Here is a 7,112-nt window from a genome sequence, read left to right on the forward strand (position 1 = left end):
GAAAATTAAATCATATTTTAAATTCATTAAAGAAGCTGGATATTTATGAATAAGCCTCCTTGTTTCTTTTAGAAAACTTCTAATGTTAACATATTGGGTTTTCTTAAAGCCATGGACAATGTAGGTCTTCCTAAATTGTTCTATAACCTTCACAGCCCTTGGATGAGTAATAGTAGCAGACAAGTGAAGGGCATGGGTCCTGACCCTACAGAGCCCTCAAGGAATGATCCTCAGTAGTTCTCCAGCTTTCACTTGATATTTGTTGTACTTTTCAAAGACCCACCTTTTCCACCATTGGTGGAGGTTCCTAAGGGGTTGGTCTTGGAAGAAAAGGCCAGTAGCCCAGATATTCCTGAACCCAAGATAAGAATCTCATCTGTCTTTATTTACATTAGCTTTCTTGCAACTCACAAAAAAAGTCCTTAGGGTACACAGGTCAGGACGGTTTGGACTATAATTATCATTACCACTTTATAAATGAACATAGAATGGCATATCTGAGCCCATAGCCTGTTTTTCTAGCCCCAAGATGGGCTTCCTACCCGCAGTTCTTGTCCAGTCCTACTCCTCCATTCTGGAGGTAAACCAGTTATACCACCATGTTACTCCAAAGCATCAGAGATGTGATCTCACCAAATGGCTTTAATTATGAGGCAGAAATGTCTCTTTTCCTCAAGAAACTTTAAGTAGAAACATTAGATGAAATAAACTAAGAGGTTAAAGAATATTCCAACCCATTCAATTGAATATTATTTATGGAGAAATCAGTACTAAGCACTGAAGTTAAACCAATGTGCTGAGCTCAGAGTCAAGAAGACACAGAAAAGCAAGTAAATTGTTCTTTGCTGCCACATGCAATAGCCAAAGTACACACCCCACCACCCAGGGGCAACCTGGTATGGGGAGGTCCACGTTATCCATGGTGTGGAGGCACTGATGAGGGCAAACAGGAATTCAGCAGAGTTGCAACTGGGTAACTGGTGTCTGAAAATATGAACAGTCCTTGAAAGATGAGTTCACTGGACAGATTTGTGATTCTAATAACTACTCAACATGGTTGAGCTTGAAGCAAATGGCCTGTGGTTCCTTCCATCAGCCCTGCCTAGATAGCTCCTTGAAAACCACAGACTCCTTAGGAGAAGTTCACCCCTTTTCCCTCCTGGAAGGACAGTAGTTCATGTCTAGGAGGGAGTAAAGCAGGAGCCCATGCATGCTCCAGCCCCCAGAAGACAGGACTTTAGGCTAACAGCAGAGCCTCACCATATCAGTTCTAGAGGAGAGCTACCTTCCATGCCTAGAACCTGAAGCTGAGCCCACTGCTTGGAAAGTTATTAGTGCCCAGCCCCATCTCATATACCTCCTGGGATCCCATTTCCCCAAGCTCATCTTTATCCAGCCCCATATCATATGCCTCTTAAGTTCTGTCTCTCCAATCTAGACCCTTCCTAGGAAGCTCGAGAAGCACCAAGCTCTCTGGGTCACAGTGTAACACAGCCCCTCGAAGATGGAGTATCTGTCTTCTCACTCTTCCTCCCATAGGTCTTCAGGGCCAACTCAATGCCTGCCTCCTCAGAAAGACTTACCATAGATCCCCAGCTTAAAGTATGTCAGAATTACTTGCCAGGCCTAAATCATCTGCTGACATCCCATGTTAAATGTAGAACCCCCCAACTGAGATGTTTGTGTTTTGCCACTGAATGTCCTCCAAGACACTCCTTCATCTTTCCATGTGGCCTTGGTGCCAGAGTGTTTCTTAAGATTGTGCTACAGCAGGAGACCTGATTCAACGACCCCTAGAGCAGTGTTTAACTTTTCATCCCCAATCTCAGCAGCAGCATCACCGTACCACCCCCAATAAGAAAAATAAGTTTAATTTTATGAGAGAAATAAATGAGAACTGATAGGAAGAGGGTGGAGATAGGCGAAGCAGTTAACAGGGAAGAGAAATGATGTATAGGAACTACTTTATGTCAAATGTACATTAATTTAAGAAGAGAGAAATTAAATACTAAGGAGTAGGAGTTTGTCATATAGAGTTGAGCTTTAGAGAATCATAAACCATTGTAATATCTAAGTTTTTTGCCATAAAGAGCCAATTTTTGTTCCGTTGGGGATCATATCACTGTGTTGAGATCCATGTCATATAGAGAAATTCCTAGTGAACACTTATGTTAAAATGAGTTCCTACACCAGCTCTTTCCTCCAACATGTGTATCCCATGGTCTGCAGAGGTAAGCTGGTGTCCCCACCTCTCAGTATATCTCCAAAATCAACATCTGCAGGCCCTACTTCCTGCCAGCTCTGGCTAGGTGGTGCTCCCAATGTTCTACCACTACTTCAAATTTGGTTTGCTCCAAATTGCAAAACACCTCTGCATGCACAGGGAGGTGCTTCCAGTATCCCACAGGTTTGCTACCTATGTCAGGAAAGAATCCTGCTGCACCCAAGACCCTGGCCTACCCAAGAAGCCACTGTGGTCACTTTGCATCTCTGACATTCAAGCCCTTCCCTACACAGAAAGGCCATCCCAGCCCATGAGGTATAGAAAGGGTTAACTGAATTATGAAAATAGGTAACAGTTCACTGTTTCACAGTCCTCTAATTATTTACTAATTAAAAATAACCACAACTGTTTATCAAGGGACTGAATGTATATTAATGGTCGGCAAGGCTATTTGTGTGATGCTTTTTTGATGGAAAAACTAAATATTACTTGACACCTTACCACAGAGCTTTCTGACAGGGCTTTAAACATCAGTCAATTATTTAAAGTCTCACATATATTGACTTTTTTAATTACAGAGCTTTCCAGAGTAGGAGTATAGAGGTAGAAAGAATGAAGTCACCTCAAAGAACTCCATTTGTCTTAGAACTTGATCTATTTCCTTTCTGCTTTATTAAGACCTTGCTTTGTTTTATAGATCCTACGACTAGGTGTTGATTTGTTTCCAAGACATGGTGTTGGCTTATTTTTTTTCCTCAGGAAAGAAGCTTCTTCTCCTTAATTGTCATTTCAGAATGGATGGGGACTTCAGGAGAGGGCATGCATTCTGAGCAATTTGAGGTTGCTTCTGCATAGCCTGGGGCCTTTGGGTAGCCCACCCCCACTCCAAACACCCACTTTCATTGTATTTGCAATTTCACATCAAGGAAAGGAGTAACAAGAGTGTGTAAAACCTTTTCCCAAGGGGAGAAAGGAAGCCCCTAAACATGAGATGCTACTTTTTAAAACAGTAAGTGGAGATTCAAGGGACAGTGTTCCTTCATTCCAGAGCACAGCTCAGTCTAGCAGGCAGTCAAATTTATTTATTTCCAAAGTTAGGCCTTGTCCTAGGCACTGCAAACACTGTAAGTAAGGCAGAATTGTTGCCTTCAAAGAGTTTACAGTCTACCTGGTAAAGACATCCAATAAATATTTAAATAGATGAACAGGATAATTTCAGGTATGGAGAAGCACTATAGAAAAGATAAAGACTATGTCACCCAGACCTGACAGCAGCTCCTTATTTAGGGTGGCCAAGGAGAGCATGCTGGAATGGTAGCATTTGACATGAGACAGGAGTAATGAGACAGGTGATTGTGTGTGGATGTAAATGAAAAGCATCCCAAGAGGGAGGAACAGCAGGTGCTAAAGGCCCCAAGACAGGAGGAATGAGTTTGGCATGTTTGAAAGAAAACAGGAAGTTCCGTGTGGATAGGAATCAGGCCAGAATGTGGGCAGGACTCAGTGAGAAGGCTGAAAGCTGTGCTCTTCCCTTAATGTAATGAGAAGCTCCTGGAGGTGGGGCACATCAGGATCTCCTTTGTGCTTCAGAAAGAGCACCCCATCTGCTTGACAATAATTGGATCATCATGCACAGGATAGGGCAAAAAAGACCAGCGAAGAGACTATTGCTGCAACCCAGGCAGAAGATGTGGTAGGCTAGATCATCACTGCCCCCACCTGGAGTGTCTCCTTGGGAAAACCTTAGTGTTGTTGGGGATGATCTCTATGTAGGTACTTAGTCTGAGATTCCCTTACAAGCAACATCATTTTTGGCCAAGTTTAAAGAGGGAGGTTCCCAAGGATGTCCACTTTGTGGCTGGCCAGGCGTGATGGTTGATGTAGCCTAAGAACAGAGGAAATCTCAATTTATTCTCACTCCAACCTCAAAGATACCTCCACACCTACTAGCTTTGCCATTCCCTCACTTGTCCATCTGTCTTTTTGGAGTCAGGGTCCCAGTAAAAGGGGAACCAGACCACTGCATATCCTTAGGATGTCTGACACTGTAAGGGGAGAAGGACGTAAGCAGCACCATGTCATAGAGCAGTGTGGAACTGGATTCAAGAGCAAGGCACAGCAAACACACACTGCAAAGACTGCTGGAGACTACCTGGGGCAATGAGGGAGGGCTACCTAGAGGTGCTTCTTTAGGTGAAGAAGCATACCAGGCAGAAGAGGATGGGAAAGGGAAGACATGTACCTGTTTGTGTGAGGAATGAAGGACATGAAGAACATCCAGGTTGGGATTGGGAAGAGATGGGATATGAGTGCAGAAGTTGAGGTTTATCCTGACATTCTCCTAAGTGACTTACTTCTTATCAATCTCCAAAGATCTTGAAAGAGGAAATAACTTTAACATTTATGGAGTTACATCAAATGGAATATTAAACTGTTATTAGACCTAAAAGGGGCCTCACAAACTGTAGTGGACATTGCAACCACTAAAGGGCATCTGCCAGACCATGCTTCCCCTTCCTCGTTGCCAACCAACGCCAGCCTGTTCCGTTTTCCACTCTCCCCCATGCAGCCATGTGCTCCAGAGAAAGGGGCCCACTCCCAGAACTGGGAGTGGGAAGGAGCCTGCCAAGCATTTCTCATGCCAGCATGGTCAAGGCATGCACCTGTGACATAATTTTTGCCAATGAGACACCAGGGCAATTTCCTAAGTTTTTTGGAAAACTTTTCCACACTGATAAAAAAAAATACCTAGGGGAAGAAACACTTCTCTCTTTCCACTGAAGCCTGATGCATCAGCATGTGACACTTGACACTGTGGCAACCATGAGGGGCATCCTCAGCCCCTGAGGATGATATCACTGATGGGCTGAGAACGACAGAGTCAGAATGTGGATAGAGACATAAACCATTGCCGAGAGACTGGATTCATCAAACACAAAACCTCCCAACCTCAGGTAACAAGCCTAGAAGATTGCCCTCCAAGGCTCCAGAATCCCTTATCTGATAAGTAAAACTACATGCTTGCTTAAAACCCTCCACTTACGCATAGATGTAGAGTCTTAGCAATTTAATGCCCCAACGAGTAGTTTGCATGTGCTTTTTGCATCTGACTCAGGACCAAAGTTCTAGGTTAAAGAAATGAAGCTCTGAATAAATGTCTGGTCTCAGACTGGAAGGTCAGGGCTACCCCACATGTCCAGTAGGGAACAGAATTCAGATTTGTGGAACATCACAGCTAGGAGTTTCTACATCAAGCCTCTGAAAATGATCTAGTCCAGTGATCCGGTCCTCAGCTCACTCACAAGGAAATGGACCCAACTGGGAGTCTGTGATGGAGCTGGGCTGAGCTCAGAGTACAGGATGTTGGCCAGTGTACCCTTACACTGGTTCTAGAGGAAGAGACTTTGAGGTCAAGGATGTGGCACTAGATCAAGGCCTGACTTTGCAGCTTACCCAGTGGGGCACCTCAGGCCTCCCCTGTGAACAACACCCACCTGTCACAGCCGTGAAAGGATTGCAGGAGTCCACATGTTGTAGAAAGGCAGCCAGTATTCCCCCATCGCCTTTCCTCTTCCTGGGCACAGGAAGGCCACACTTCCCACCTTCCAGGGAGTTTGGTTGGGCCAGTGACAGCTGAGTATGGGTGGCATACAGAACCTACAGACCTCGCCCAGCCATCTGAGCCACTCTTCTCAATTTTTTCCCCTGGCTGTTGGCCCAATGAACACAGAACACCCACTGGGGGATGCCGAGGAAGTCCTAGAAGACAGAAATACCAAAAAAGGAGACCAGACCCATCAATCATCAAGTGGAAGGCTCTTTGTTGAATCTCCACTTAGGCTTTCATGTGAGCAAGAAATGAACCTCTATTATGTTAGGTTTTGTGTTGCTTATTACGGCAGCTAACATTAATAATCCTGACTAATACAAATATCATATAAAACATAATAACTATAATAGATGCTCAAAATAATTGTTATTTTCTCTCTCTACCTCTCTTCTTCTCCTTGTTTCCTAAAACATGCTCTGTCTCTTTAAAATCAAGGAGCAAGCATTAGCGCAGAGGAGGCTACCAGGGGGCTCCTTTAAAGCTCTGCCTCTGGGCTCTGTTCCCCTCAGGTCCTGCTGCTCTTCTCTGAAACCCACAGGAATTCAGGACCTGTACCATGTGGAGGTCTGCACTTCCATGTACCTCCTCCAACCCCAGTAAGGCCCAGGGCAGGTGCTATGTTGCCATGGGACCTGGAAAGCAAGGCTCTTCATGTCCTTTTACTGTGACCTCATTAATTTTCCTGGCTCCAGGAGGCTGGAAGGAGCCTGGACAAGGTAAGTGAGCTTGGTCTTCAAGGCTGGCCCTGAGGAATCTGTTCCATGCCAGGGACATAGGGCCTGAGATGCCCAGAGATCCATCCCTGAAAGGATGCTTCCACCCTGAGCACCCACAGAAAAACAGGTGTGTGGACTCACACAGGATAGTACGATGATCCAGAATCTCTGTCCTTAATAGCAACAGGGATGTTAAAAAGTTTCGTTTGTTTTAAACCTATATACTCAGTCATTAATCTATCCTTACCCATCCATCCACCTGTGTGTCCAGTTCTCTGAACCCTGCCTTCCCACTCATAGTCTCTGTTCTCTTCTTGAAGCACCATTTCAAGGCCCAGAAAGCAGGTATCTTACCAGTTAACAAGAATACAGATTCTGCTGATAGACAAAGGAGAGATAGGCAAGAGGAGAATTAAATTGCGTACATTTTGGCCCAAAACTCTTAAACTCTTGTTAGGCATTGCAGTCTTCCTAAGGCCAACCCTACCCATGCCACACCACCACTGCCCCTTAAACTCCAGGGCCCCTCTTTCCTCTGTGTTGCAGGGGAGTCAGCACTTGC

The sequence above is a fragment of the Prionailurus viverrinus genome, chromosome C1 (genome assembly GCF_022837055.1).
Source record: "Prionailurus viverrinus isolate Anna chromosome C1, UM_Priviv_1.0, whole genome shotgun sequence".
In the NCBI taxonomy this organism is placed as follows: Eukaryota; Metazoa; Chordata; class Mammalia; order Carnivora; family Felidae; genus Prionailurus; species Prionailurus viverrinus.